Raw genomic sequence first — 15,401 nt, forward strand, 5'->3', positions numbered from 1 at the left:
TAGTTTTGGAAGAGAAATAAAGATTCTAATGATATAAACGACGTTAGAAAAAAAGAGATTAATATTCAATTTACGAAAAATAAGAAGTAAAAAAAAACTAGTCACAAAGTAAGGGGCCATAATATAAATAACTCTATCATCAAATAGTTCTTTTTTTTTTTTTTGTTAAGGATAGATATATTAAAAACTAAATATTCAAGGTACCATTACAATACATCGACAAAAGAAAATAAGGAATACAAGTCCATTCTTTTGATCTTTCCTTTTTGCGCGCCCATTTCGCTAATTTGTCCGCTTGAGCATTCACTGTTCTTCGGATATGACTGAATTTCACCTGGTGGAGCATATGAGTTAGGTCTCGTATTTCACGAATATGCACTAGAGATTGCCATTGCACTTGATGACGTGGGTTATTCAGGTGTTTGATGAGGTTGATATTATCACTTTCAATAATGACCTGCTTGTAATTATTATTTTTCGCCCAAATAAGGCCATTAAGAATGGCTAAAGCCTCACTTTCCTCACTTTCCAAATAAGGCCACAAATTGCAAAACCATGCTTCTTGATCTACTTTTTATCCTTTTGGGGGAAGAAAGATTGATATCTTTCTGCCACTTATCTATAAATCATTAAAAAAAAAATAAAGGTAAATAATTGGGCTTATAATAAGGCAAAAAATCCACAAAGTTTGATTTTTTAATTTTTGTATGTTGATTATATATACATGTCAGACTTTTTGTCCTCTATCTTCTTTTACTTAAACCCTTTCAATTATTGGAGTATATTTTAATTTAGTGAAAGACTTGGCTTCACTTCTGTGGAAGATTCATGCCTCAGAGATTATATTCCCCCCAGTTAAAGCATTCAATTATATTTCCAAAGTTATATTACTGACTCAAAAAGACTTTCTTGTACATATATCCTTGTGTGTGTGTGTGTTGTGTGTGTGAGAGAGTGAGAGAGAGATGGACTGCAAGCATCAAGATGTGAATCAGCAAGATAATCCTGCTCAGTTAATGGAAGCTTATACTCACATATGGAAGTATGTATTCAGCTCTGTACAATCACAGACACTCAGATGTGCAGTTCAATTAGGCATACCAGACATGATCCAAAGCCATGGAAAACCCATGCCACTCTCTACCCTTGTTGCTGCTCTTTCTCTACCACCAACAAAAACGGATTACGTTAATCGCCTAATGCGCTTCTTGATTCATGCTGGCTTCTTTCTTACACAAAAGCTTGATGATGAAAGTGATGAAGAACAAGAAGAAGAAGGGTTTGTGCTGACACCATCTTCAACGCTCTTGCTGAAAGACTGTCCCAACACCATGTCAACTATTGTTCTCGCTATCGTAGATCCTATTTTCATGACACCCTTGCATTTCTTATCTACCTGCTTTGATGAGAGATGTGAGTATTCCACGCCATTCGAGGCTGCTCACGGTACAACAATTTGGGAATTATGGGAGAAACAACAGCCTGAACATGGCAAGAAGTTCGCCCAAGCCATGGCTAACGACTCTTCCATGGTGATGAGTATCATATTCAAAGAGTGTAAGAAAGTTTTTGATGATTTGAAGTCTTTGGTGGATGTTGGTGGTGGCATGGGTTCTGCTTCTAAGGCTATTTCTCAAGCATTTCCCCACATAAAATGCCTGGTTCTTGACCTCCCAAATGTGGTTACTGATTTGCCTAAGCAGTAAGCTCAACAACGTAGACTTCCTTGGTGGTGACATGTTTGAGGCCATCCCTCCAGCCAATTCAGTTTTCATGAAGGTATATATACAAAAACACACACGCCCATAAACTGTCAATGGATATCCTAATATTCGACATCTGATCTGTATTCGATTTTTTGAAATTTCGGATATCGGATACTTATCAGATATCTGCCTATCGGATATCTACTTACCGGATACAGATACACCAATATCCAATCCGATAAATATCTGGCTCCGATAATAATATATAAAAATATAAATTTTATTAATAATAATATATAAAATGGATATACCTATATCCGATTCGATAAGCTACCGTTTACAACCTACATACCTGCAGACACACGAACACGCAAATACACACACACTGTATATATATAATGCGTGTCTATTCCCTTGCATGATTTCTCATGTATAGTGTTCTTTAAGCCTACCACACACTAGCGTATGGTGAAGAGTTTCTTTTACACATATGTGATAATGTCGAAAGTAGTATCATGGTTATCCACAAGCAAAGACTTCAGTAACCCTTTTCTCCTTTCTTCCTTTTGTAGTTTTAATACTTTCTGATTACTCTCTATTCACTTACATAACTCGCACCACTTCTTTATATGCCTTGGTTTATGTGATGATATCATTATCACCGGTAATGATCATATGTCCATTTCTCTTCTCCAATCTTTCCTTGACCGTCCATTTTCACTTAAAGGCAGTCTCAAATATTTGTTGGGGTATTAAAGTCTCTCGCTCTTATAAGGGCATCTTCCTCTGCCAACAAAAATACACGCTCGATATCCTTCAGGACTCCGGCTTGATAGCCTCCAAACCCTCGGGTTTCCCTATGGAACAAAAACTCTGTCTGTCTTCAACTGATGGAACCCAATTGTCTAATCCACCATCTACCGTCGCTTAAATGGTTGCTTCTTGTATTTGACTATCAACCGCCCTGGTATTACGTACACAATTAACAACTTGAGTCTATTCATGCAGACTCCGAGTTTTGTTCACTTGGGTGCCGCTCATCGTGTCCTCCGTTATTTGAAGGGAACCCTAAACCATAAAATCTTTCTCTAGGTTTCTAGTTCCCTTCACATTTCTGGTTTTTGTGATTCTGACTGGGTCGAATGCCCTTCCACCAGACGCTCCACCTCTGGCTACGTTACTATGCTTGGTTGTAGCCGTCTCTCTTGGAAATCCAAGAATCAACCTACCGTTGCTACATCTTCCGTTGAAGCTGAGTATCGAGCTTTGGCCATGTAGCGCCCCAAATCCCAAATCTCAAGCCGCCTTGAAATCGAAGATTTGAGACCTTCAAACTGGATCCACGAGCGACGCCTACCATGAGTGCACAATCAATACCTGAAAAATGAAATAGCTGGGTTAAAACCCAACTGCAGTAGATTTCCTCAAACCTAAGTCTCGGGTAGGCAAGCTCAATCCCCAATCAAGGAAGTATTTCATTCATATTCATTATTGGCGTTATCTGAAATTTAACGTGACAACTAAAATAATACAACGAGATTTACCACACGCATGTAGAAATTAGTAATTTATGTTCTTGGTTATTAGGCTTTCAACGTCCTCGTATTCTAATCCAATATTAACTCTCGTGATAATAATCTTTCTCTTTTTCAATAGATATAAAAAGATCACACTATTCACCAAGATAGACCTTTATAGAACCCTAACTTGACAATTAAGTCGACAAAATATTATGCCAAAAGACACAATCATCCAACTCTCGTCGAATGATATGACAAGTTGGTGTCCACGTTGTATGAGAGTGTGGTCCACAAGGTCATCCATTGTGTTAGCGCCAACCCCATACGCTCCATACCTCGATCACATCTGGTAGAGAGGGCCGAACCAACCACATAATCTCATACAACCCTCCATCAACTCCATCATCACACACATAATAGCATCATACAACATACATAAGTTGAATAAGAGTGTGTCCACAAGGTCATCCATTGTGTTAGCGCCGACCCCATACGCTCCATGCCTCGATCACATCCGGCAGAGAGGGCCGAACCAACCACATAAACTCATACAACCCTCCATCACATCACACACGTAATAGCATCATACAACAAACATGAGTCGAATGAGAGTGTGGTCCACAAGTTCATCCATTGTGTTAGCGCCGACCCCATACGCTCCATACCTACATCACCTTTGGTAGAGAGGGTCGAACCAACTACATAAACTCATACAACCCTCCATCACATCACACACATAATAGCATCATACAACAAACATAAGTCGAATGAGAATGTGGTCCACAAGGTCATCCATTGTGTGAGCGCCGACCCCATACGCTCCATACCTACATCACCTTCGGTAGAGAGGGTCGAACCAACCACATAAACTCATTCAACCCTCCATCACATCCATCGCATCACACACATAATAGCATCATAATAGCATCACACCACAAACATTGGCTCTAATAAAGAATTACAAACAAGTTCCCCAAACCATTAAAGCCAACAACACATGGCAAGTCAAAATGGATGATGCTCATAATAGATCCCCACGTGGATCACAACCTCAAACAAACAAACAACAATAATAGTTAACAAATATAGACTCACCAATATAAGGTATCATATACCTAGGAAATACATTGCTTAAAGAATAGGAACCATGTGAATTATCTCAATCAATTCGCTCATTGGAGATTGTATCGACACCTAGTACAAAAATTATTATAACTCCTCACTCGGAACTTCAATTAACTCACCGTTTGAACCACTAGAAAGTAGACAAACAGACCTTTCCAACCATATAAGATACACACCGAGATTCATTACCAATCAATACCAAATCTAATTTTAATCTACACCGAAATACAGTAGGGACTGCCGTGACACCTCGTACGAAAACTATTATAACTCCTCGCTCGGAACTCTAATTAACTATCCGTTTGAACCACTAGAAAGTAGACAAACAGACTTTCCAACCATATAAGATACACATCGAGATTCATTATAAATCAATACCAGATTTACTTGTAATCTAGACAGAAATACAGTAGGGACTGCTCTGACACCTCGTACGTAAACTATTGTAACTCCTCGCTCGGAACTCCAATTAACTCACCGTTTGAATCACTAGAAAGTAGACAAACGGACCTTTCCAACCATATAAGATAGACACCTAGATTCGTTACCAATAAATCCAGATCTAATTTTGAAGTTAGATCAATACATTGTCCTATATAGATATTTTATGGAATTCAAGATAGAACTAATATCTAAATCATTCAATCATTCTTTATAGAACTTTATGTGATTAACAATACTAAACCTATCATGGAATCAATTGAAAAAGCCTACAAAAGGATTAAGAGATAAGAAATCTACCTCTTTTGCCTTAGATGACATCAAGAACACAATCATGCCCCTTTCTCTCTCTAGAGAACTCCATCCTACCTCTTTTCTTCTTTATCCATTCTTCATTCACTAAGAGTGGCTTGTTGAAGATTAAGAAGATATACTAACCATAACATAAACAATACATAGATTTATTCAACTTATTCATCAAAATCTTCTCCAAAGAATACCATTTCTCTTTCCCTCTCTAAGTTTTGTTCTAGATCCACAAAAAGAGCTCTAGACCTTTTTTTATATAATTAACTCAAGCAACCTTAGTTTTCCTTCTAACCCACTTTTATTTTATGATGCTCAAGCCCACACTAACTTACACTTCATATTAGGCCCAACCCCAAATTGACCTAGAGTTTTGTTATTTTCACCTAATTTGATATATATAGAAAATAGGGGTGTTACAGGCCACCCTTACATGTGAGCTTCAAAGGCTCAAGTATCTTCTTCATGACCTTGGTTTTAACCATTCCACTCCCGGGTTTATTCATTGTGACAATCATGTAGCCTTGCACATTGCTGATAATTCCGTAGTACATGAACGAATAAAACACATCGAAATCGACTGCCATTTAGTGCGTGAGAAGATCAAGTCAAAACTAATTGCTCCTCCATTTACTTTCACAACAGAACAACTTGCAAATATCTTTACAAAATCTTTGGGGGCCGAAGCATTCAAGAAGATTACTAGAAAGTTGGGCGTTGTTTCTCCTCCCGCTCCAACTTGAGGGGAGTATTATGGATATAATACCCAACCTGAATGGATCAGGTACCCAACCCAAGCCGAAGACACTACAAACCGCCTCCAGCATGCAACTGGGCAACCAAGGGATCAACACCAATAGATTTGTGCATATCTTGTATATCCTTGTTCTACATAGATTTCCTTGTGTATTCAATCTCATTGTTTCTATCTCTCTCTATACCTCTCGGCTAGCTTTCTCTCTCTCTTCTCTTTATCTAGAAAGACTAGGTTCTAAATATTTACAAAACCTGAACTGGATTTGTATTTTTCTTGTGAAGAAGAATAAAAAAACTACATAGAAAAGGAGAAGAAGTGCATCAATTTGGAGAAATTTTTGGTGATTTTGCGTGGAGAGAAAAATGGGAGTAAATTGAGGAATCCTGAGAGAGAAAAGTAGAGAATAGAAAATACTTGGGCTAGTAGTTGTTAGAGAAAATGGTTGTTTGGGTCAAAAAATTATATATAATGACTAAAAAAACCATGAACTTTTTCTATTAACTAGAAATTACCAAAATATTATGTATAATGATCTATAGAGTTTAAAATAATATGGTTAATTATCATTAAGGTCATTTTCTAATATTTTGATTCCCAAAACACCCTTAAAACAGTAAAATTCACTTTTAAAAAAAAAAAACTCTAAAATTTTAGGTTTTTTTTTTCTCCATGCTTGTTCTTCTTCTTCAAATGTTGCGAAGGATTGACGAATAATCTCTGACAATCTCTGTTTTTCATCACTTTCTTTCTCAACAAGTAATGGTTTTGTAGTTGATGGCACAATATTGAAGCTTAACGGATCAAACTTCCATTCAGCTATTGCTTCTTTCGATTTCATCCTCGTTGATTTCTATCCTTGGTGTGATCACTGTAAACGCATCTCTTCTGAGATCGGTCTCTCTGTCTAGAAATACCAAACTTTGATCTTGTACAGATTGGGGTAGCACGATAGGATTAAAGAATTTGGGTATCTAGGTAGCGTTATAAGTATCTTGATTGCATATTGACAAACTGGTTTGTTTTATCTTCAATTAGCAGTTAGGGTTGGGTTTGTCTTGAATTAGATGGGTATTCTTTAGATCGACGCTTGTTGGTCAGATTCTTCGATTCCGAGTTGTAGGTAACTTGTTCGATGAAATTCCTCTGAAGAAGAAGTAAAAAAATAGAGAAAGCCCCAGATGATTTTGTCGTCAGATGAAATGGGTAGCTATGAAAAGCTTCGATTTTTGCAATATTATGGTGGTAAGGTTTTACAGACTTTCATCACAATCTTGCTTCTTTGTCCTAAACACTACTTCTCCATTTAAGTACAAGCTCAGATCTCTTTCTGTACTTTCATCAATATAAAATTCTCACTTAATATGAATTCAAAGTTTAGCTCATCTTCAAAATCAAGTATGCATCACAAAGATATCTCATTTCAATTCTCTAAGAAGGAAGAAACCCAAATCTCAAACTTGTTGGAAACAAGTATCAAAGCTCCTTTTATAGAATGTGCATTTAAAATTTGTTTACTATGTCCCTTACTTGGTTTTATTTTCTTTACCTTCCCAGATGACTCCAAAAGAAGCTTTTCGGATGATTTATCACAAATTCCATGGAAAAGGCCTAGGCAAAAGGAAGCAAGAAAAGCGAATAAAACGGTACGAAGAAGAAATGAAGTTGAAGAAGATGAAAAATTCCGATACGCCATTGGAGTCAACAGAGAGAATGAGGGAAGCCCAAGCCCGGATGAAGACACCATATCTTGTGCTCAGTCGAAATGTTTAAGTACTACTCATGCTTTACTAATATCGATGAATAACTTGTAGAATCTTAGAGGTATTGTGATGAACTTTGTCTCAAATTTATCCAAGATATGTTTTAATCCGCTTTTTCTATATCTTTAATTTTGTAACTAACTACTCTTGATTAAGTAATTGGTATGATATATACATTGATTTGTTGAGTGAAGCATATGGTTTCTGTTTGTTCTGTGAATTAATTTTCTGTAGTAGTATCTTAGCATCTGCTCGTCATTGGTAAAGAGAAGATTCATATCAGTATTAATGTCGTCATTGGACATGTCGACTCTGGAAAGTCAACCACCACTGGTCACTTGATCTACAAGTTGGGAGGTATTGGCAAGCATGTTATTGAAAGATTTCGAGGAGGCTGCTGAGATGAACAAGAGGTCATTCAAGTATGCATGCATGGGTTCTTGACAAGCTCAAGGATCTCAAGCGTGGTTTTGTTGCCTCTTAACTCCAAGGATGACCCAGCCAGGGAAGCTGCCAACTTCACCTCCCAGGTCATCATCATGAACCGTCCTGGTCAGATTGGCACACTCTCCAGTTCTTGACTGCCACACCTCCCCACATTGCCTTGAAGTGCGGTGAGATCCTCACCAAGATTGACAGGCGATCGGGAAAGGAGCTTGAGAAGGAACCCAAGTTCTTGAAGAATGGAGATGCTGGTGTGGTTAAGATGCTTCCAACCGAGCCCATGGTTGTGGAGACCTTCACTGGGTACCCACCTCTAGGACGTTTTGCCGTGAGGGACATGTGTCAGACCGTCGTTGTCCGAGTCATCAAGAGTGTTGAGAAGGACCTAAATCCGCAGCCAACAAGAAGTAAACTGTGAAGCTCAACGGTTGGGTAGATTTCTTCAACCTTCATTTTTTACTATTATCTCATAGGCTTTTTTATACCCTAAAAGTTAGCTGGAGAGGAGGTGAAGTTTTCCCTCACATTCCCACAACCAATGTTCCACTCGATAACGTTCCTCAATATAACTGTCACGACGCCACTCGCTAGTGGCGACTCTATCATTTTACGACGCCAGCCAACCCAACGTTATGATAAGCTTCTTGTAGGCTCAATGTGATTATAATGTGAGTTTAGTCTGAGGGCATTTGCACAAGAAGCTCATTGATCTGATGGTCTGGTACTATCACTTATTTACAATTATTTTCTCTTCTATTTGTGAACTACATAGTAAATGAAAAAGAAAATATGAGTAATGTTGCAGATAGTTAGTCTTTTTTCTGCAGTAGTGATTATTGTGATTTCAAGTCGAATATAAAACTTTGAAGAAGGCTAGAAGAGTTCATTGTCAGATCGACAAGTGGATTAGGGTTTTATGTAGAAATACACGAAAATAAATTTTATTTTTCTTAGTTTAAGAAATAATGTATTTTCCGATGATCTCCAAGATGAAATAAACAAAGAAAACCAAAAGGTCTTTGAATAGCTTTCTATTTCAACAAGCTTCATTTCCAAGTAGAGATTGAGCATCACATTTGTTGTCCTCAACTACTACTACAGAATTTAAGGCGTATAAACTACTTTTCAAAACATCGACAAAATAAGTGTCTAATTTTCTAATACCGATGTCGTCGAGATTGTTGCAAACACGTTTGCAGAACGGATTGTTGCAAACGCGTTTGCAGAACTGATTTTGCAAACTCGTTTGCAGTTCTGATTGTTGCAAACGCGTTTGCAGAACTGGTTGTTGCAAACGCGTTTGCAGAACTGGTTGTTGCAAACGCGTTTGCATAACTGGTTGTTGCAAACGCGTTTGCATAACTGGTTGTTGCAAACGCGTTTGCATAACTGGTTGTTGCAAACGCGTTTGCATAACTGGTTGTTGCAAACGCGTTTGCATAACTGGTTGTTGCAAACGCGTTTGCATAACTGATTGTTGCAAACGCGTTTGCAGAAAAACGTAAAGGAAAAAAAACGCCTTTTTTTTTTCTGGAGTTTTTTTTTTTTGTAAAAAGGTATTGAAAGTGGATCTTGTTAGAAAGCTAATGAAAAATCATTTCTGAATATATAAGTTTTATAGAAATCCGACATCTCAAACAAAAGTTATATCGAATTAAAATTTAAAGAAAAATAAAAGAATTTAGTTACACAAAATGACAAAAAGGGGTATTTTAGTATTTGCACACTTTTTGACCTGAATAATAATTTTCAAATGTTTTGTGTTTTTCTACTCATTTTCAATATTATTTTGACCTTTTTAGAAATTACCTCTAGTTGTTATAGGGAGATCGTAACCAATTTTGGTACATTAAAAAATTCATTATTGACACCAATAACCTTATGTTTTGAGTCGATTTACATGAAGAGGATTTTATGTCCAAAACTGGTGCTATGCCCGGCCAATATCCCGACCGGGGTACTTGGACGAGCATGATCTAGTGAGAAAGTCAAACACTTTCTCTCACTAGATCTGAACTGGCCAAATACCCTGTCTGGGATTCGACTGAGATATTGGCCGCGCATAGCATCATCGTTGTTTTATATCAGCTGTTGGATATAATCTTTATCAACCTCCTACTAAAAATGACGCCCAAACTTATTTTCCCATAATGGACTGAGCTACTTATATAAGATTGTTTCCAATAAAAAATATGATTAATTTCGTGTATATGATGAATATGGCTATAAATGTGTAGTTTATAATGCATGATTGGAAGGACGAAGACTGCATAAAGATACTGAAAAACTGCAGAAAAGCCATTCCATCTAGAGAAGAGGGCGGAAAAGTGATTATAGTAGACGTTGTGATGGAACGTGAGAAGAAAAGAGAGAATTTGAACCAAATTGAAATTGAAACCCAACTTGTTTTTGACATAATAATGATGGCTATGGTTAATGGTAAAGAAAGAACGGAGAAAGAATGGAAGCAGCTTTTCTCTGAATCGGGGTTTAGAGACTACAAGATAACGCCACTTTCAGGGGTTCATTCCCTAATTGAGGTCTATCCGTAATTATTCGTGTGTCAGCTATTAATATGTATGTGTAATGCCTAGAAGTTTATGTGTTCTTGTGGTTTTGATTTTCCCTGATGCTAAAACATTGGCTAATAAATTATATTTCTGTAAATACTAACGTTGTTTATGATGATCTGATGTTCTGTTTTCTAATTTATGTCATATAGAATAGGGAAATTTGATACAAATTCCATAGTATTTTTTTTTTGTTTTGGTGAAAAATGTGATCACTCAATTTTTCATAATTTTCTGTTCTCTAGGTATTTTCGTAATTTACAACTGTTTACAAGAGGGTTGCGATGATTTGCAAGAGGTTTGCAACTGCTTGCAAGAACTCTGTGTAAGAGGCAGTTTCTAAAAATTGAAGAGGAGGTTTAAGAGGCAGCAATAGGCAGTTTCCAAATTGGGATGGTTTCCAATTTTTTGTGCTCAATAGGCAGTTTCCAATTTTTTGGCTTATAATATATATAAATAGGGGTTGAGTGCTTTGTAATCAACACACCAACACAAGCAACAACAACTCTTCTTTAGAGAGCTAGAGAGAGAGCAAGAGTGAGAGAAATTTTTCATAGTTTTTGAGCGGTGTTAAATTTCTCGGTCGTCGAAGATTTAGTATAGAAGGTTATTACTATACGGTACCATCTTGGGACGAACTTGCGGGTTGTGTTAGTCGTCTTCATCTATCCTTCAATAAAGATTTCTTGTTCGCCCGAGGACGTAGGCTTTAAAGCCGAACCTCGTTAATTTCTGTTCGCATATTTAGATTTTGGCTTAGCTTTTCGATTAATCTTCATAGTCGAATCAATTTCTAGGTAGGTTCGATAGCTTCCGCGACTTTTAGTTATAACAATTGGTACCAGAGCCTTGTTGAGATTGAACGAAGAGAAGATGGGATCGAGAAGTGGTACGGTCAAAGCAGGGAAATATGAGATAGAGAAGTTCAATGGGAAAAACGATTTTTCTTATTGGCGGATGCAGATGAAGAATCTGTTAATCTCGCAGAAATTACACAAGACGTTGACGGGAAAGAAACCAGGAGATATGTCAGATGAGGATTGGGAGGAGTTAGATCTCGAAGCACGGGCTACCATTATGTTGTGTCTTGAGAGGGACGTGGCGTTCCTAGTAGACGGAGAAACAACGGCGGCGGGTGTGTGGTTAAAGCTAGAAAACAGTTTCATGACGAAAACTTTAACGAATCGGGTCTACTTAAAATCCAAATTATTCACATGTAGAATGGAAGAGGGTTCTTCTATTCAGGAATATGTGAATAGGTTTGACAGGATTATCTCAGATTTGAAGGATATTGATGTTAAGGTTGAGGATGAGGACCAAGCCCTCATATTGTTACTTTCATTACCTAAATCCTATGAGAACCTTGTTCAAACTTTGATGCTTGTTGGTGATAGTCTAAGCATGGAAGAGACGAAAAATTCGCTATTAGCGGATGACCTTCGTAAGGTTGCTACTAGCAGTATGGCGTCGGGTGGAGTAGACAAAGAACAAGCACAAGGGTTGTTTGTAACGAGGGGGAGGAGTAATGAAAGGGGAAAGGGAAAGGGCGGGAAATCTAGATCCAAATCTAGAGGCTCTTTCAAGAAAATGTGCTTTAGTTGTGGTGAGCTTGGCCACTTTAAAGCGGCTTGTCCAAAGAGAAAGTTGAAGCAAAAGAACTAAGGCTACAAGGAGAAACAAGAGATGCAAGAGGCGGGATATGTGTCAGAAGAGGCGGATGAATGTTTCTCGGTGACAGAGGTGTCTGAGAAAATCTTCGATAAGTGGATGCTTGATTCAGGGGCGTCACACCATATGTGTCCAAATAGGGAGTTGTTTACTACCTATAGGAGTATAGATGGTGGTATAGTTATACTAGGTGATGATAGTATATGTAAAACTGTGGGACTCGGAACAATACGTATCAAGATGCACGATGGAGTGGTGAGAACATTGACGGACGTAAGACACATACCCGATTTGCGAAAAAATCTAATTTCCCTTGGTGTGTTGGAGCGGAACGGCTGTAAGATAATTATAGAGAATGGCTCCATAAAAGTCGTTAAGGGTTCTTTGGTGGTAATGAGAGGTACTCGTTACGGTAATTTATACAAACTTTTGGGGACAACAATTACGGGAGATGTAGCAGTAGGAATCAGTGGAAGGGATCCAACGGCTAGTACGAGGCTTTGGCATATGTGCCTTGGGCATATGTCAGAAAAGGGTCTATCTTTGATGTGCGGGAAAGGCTTGTTGAAGGACATGAAGAAGCCTTGCATGGAGTTTTGTGAGCATTGTGTGTTCGGGAAGGCACACAGGGTGACGTTCTCTACAAGCAAGCACAGGAGCAAAGAGGTGTTAGACTACGTACACACCGATGTCTGGGGACCGGCAAAGTTACCTTCCAAGGGTGGTTCCAGGTATTTTGTTACATTCGTTGATGATCATTCGAGATTTGTCTGGCTTTATTTTCTGAAGCATAAGAATGAGGTATTCAACACATTCCTGGTGTGGAAAGCAATGATTGAGAACAAAACTGGTCGAAAGCTGAAGACGTTAAGGTCGGATAATGGGACCGAGTACACGGATGGGGCATTCAAGGAGTTTTATAATCAGGAAGGCATTGTGAGGCACTGGACAGTAGTAAACACACCTCAACAGAATGGAGTCGCAGAGAGATTGAACCGTACACTACTTGAGAAGGCTAGATGTATGCGCTCCAATTCGGGATTAGGCGTAGAATGGTGGGCAGAATCTGTTGCTACAGCTTGTTATATTGTGAACAGGTCTCCACATTCTTCTTTAGATGGCGGCATACCTTACTTGGTGTGGTCAGGTGAACATGCAGATTACGGGAGACTTAAGGTTTTCGGTTGTACGGCCTATTACCATGTTAAAGGTAACAAGCTTGACAATAGAGCAAAGAAGGCAATTTTCTTAGGATATGCTACAGGAGTCAAGGGTTATCGGCTATGGTGTACGGAAGACAAGAAGTTTGTAATCAGCAGAGATGTGGTGTTTGATGAGTCATCTATTGTAACTATGGCGAAAGCTACGGTGCCTAGTTGTGGTGATGTTGGGTCTACTAAAGCTCAAGTAGTGGAAGTAGAAGCCGAAGACCAACGGGTTTCTAGGAATCATGATCAGGTCGAGCATCAGGATAATACTCAGGATGAGGAAATTGATGAACCCGATCATGAGGAGGTTCAAGGGGAAGGTACACAAGTTTTACAACAACAACAGCAGGATGTTTCGGTACACACTAGGCCGAAACGGTTATATAAGCCGGTACAGAGGTTAGGGTCAGACAAACCTCTTAGGCATTATGGGCAGGCAAATCTTGTTGAATATTCACTCTCGGTGGAAGACGACGAACCGGTCACCTTCAAACAAGCTATTTCCGCGGAGGATAGAGAGAGTTGGTTGGTTGCTATGCTAGAAGAGATAGAGTCTCTTCACAAGAACAAGACATGGGAAGTTGTCCCATTGCCCGAAGGAAAGTCTGTTATTGGTTGTAAATGGGTGTACAAGAAGAAAGAGGATTCTTCCGAGATCAAGGGTACAAGGTATAAGGCAAGACTAGTGGCCAAGGGTTATGCACAGAAAGAAGGGGTCGACTACAATGAGATTTTCTCACCGGTCGTGAAACATACTTCTATTAGGGTGCTATTGAGTATTGTTGCTCACAAGGATCTTGAGCTGGAACAACTCGATGTTAAAACCGCCTTCTTGCACGGAGATTTGGAAGAAGAAATTTATATGGCTCAACCTGAGGGATACAAGGTTGAGGGTAAAGAAAATCAAGTATGTCGTTTGAGAAAGTCTCTTTACGGATTGAAACAATCCCCTCGCCAATGGTACAAACGATTTGATTTTTTCATGCTAAAGCATGGTTTTCGCAGAAGTGACTATGATTGTTATGTATACATCAAGAAGCTTCGCGAAGGTGACTTTATTTATCTCCTTTTGTATGTGGATGACATGCTTATTGCTTCACGAAGCATGGTGGAGATAAATAAGTTGAAATCTCAACTCAGTCAAGAGTTTGAGATGAAAGACATGGGCGCTGCAAAGAAGATACTGGGAATGGAGATTAAGAGAGAGCGGTCAAGTAAGAAACTGTACTTGAATCAGAAAGGTTACATCGAACGAGTAGTTTCTCGATTCGGGATGCAGAATGCGAAGGCGGTGTCAACACCTTTGGCACCACACTTCAGGCTCTCGGGAAAACAATCTCCCACTACTACGGTGGAGAAGGATCATATGGATCGTGTACCGTATGCTAGTGCAGTTGGCAGTTTGATGTACGCTATGGTGTGTACTCGTCCGGATATTTCACAAGCGGTCAGTGTGGTTAGTAGGTTTATGGCAAACCCAGGGAAGACACATTGGGAAGCTGTGAAATGGGTCTTGAGGTACTTGAAGGGTACCGTTGATACGGGTTTGTGCTTTGGTGGAGACACATGTCAGGTAAGCGGTTATGTTGACTCGGATTATGCTGGCGATCTAGATAGAAGACGATCTACTACTGGTTATGTATTTAGGGTACATGGTGCTCCAGTTAGTTGGCGATCGATGTTACAATCTACAGTTGCGTTATCTACTACGGAGGCCGAGTATATGGCTATGGCCGAGGGTGTGAAGGAAGCATTGTGGTTGTGGGGTCTTCTGGATGATTTAGGGATTAAGCAGGAGTGCGTGGATGTATGGTGTGAAAGTCAAAGTGCGATCCACTTGGCGAAGAATCAGGTCTATCATGCTCGTACTAAGCATATCGATGTCAGGTATCACTT

The 15,401-nt window shown here is 38.9% G+C and overlaps 1 pseudogene across 1 annotated transcript; it reads left to right on the plus strand.

The window, feature by feature from the left end:
- The first annotated feature begins 944 nt into the window (after nucleotides 1-944).
- On the plus strand, nucleotides 945-10,764 carry LOC147542140 (trans-resveratrol di-O-methyltransferase-like; annotated as a pseudogene). The gene is made up of 2 exons (XR_015224369.1): nucleotides 945-1,779; nucleotides 10,297-10,764. The product of XR_015224369.1 is annotated as a trans-resveratrol di-O-methyltransferase-like (transcript).
- Nucleotides 10,765-15,401: the final 4,637 nt, after the last annotated feature.

Source organism: Eschscholzia californica, unplaced genomic scaffold, assembly GCF_041429995.1.
Source record: "Eschscholzia californica isolate CP2 unplaced genomic scaffold, dmEscCali1.0.p SCAF_4, whole genome shotgun sequence".
NCBI lineage: Eukaryota > Viridiplantae > Streptophyta > Magnoliopsida > Ranunculales > Papaveraceae > Eschscholzia > Eschscholzia californica.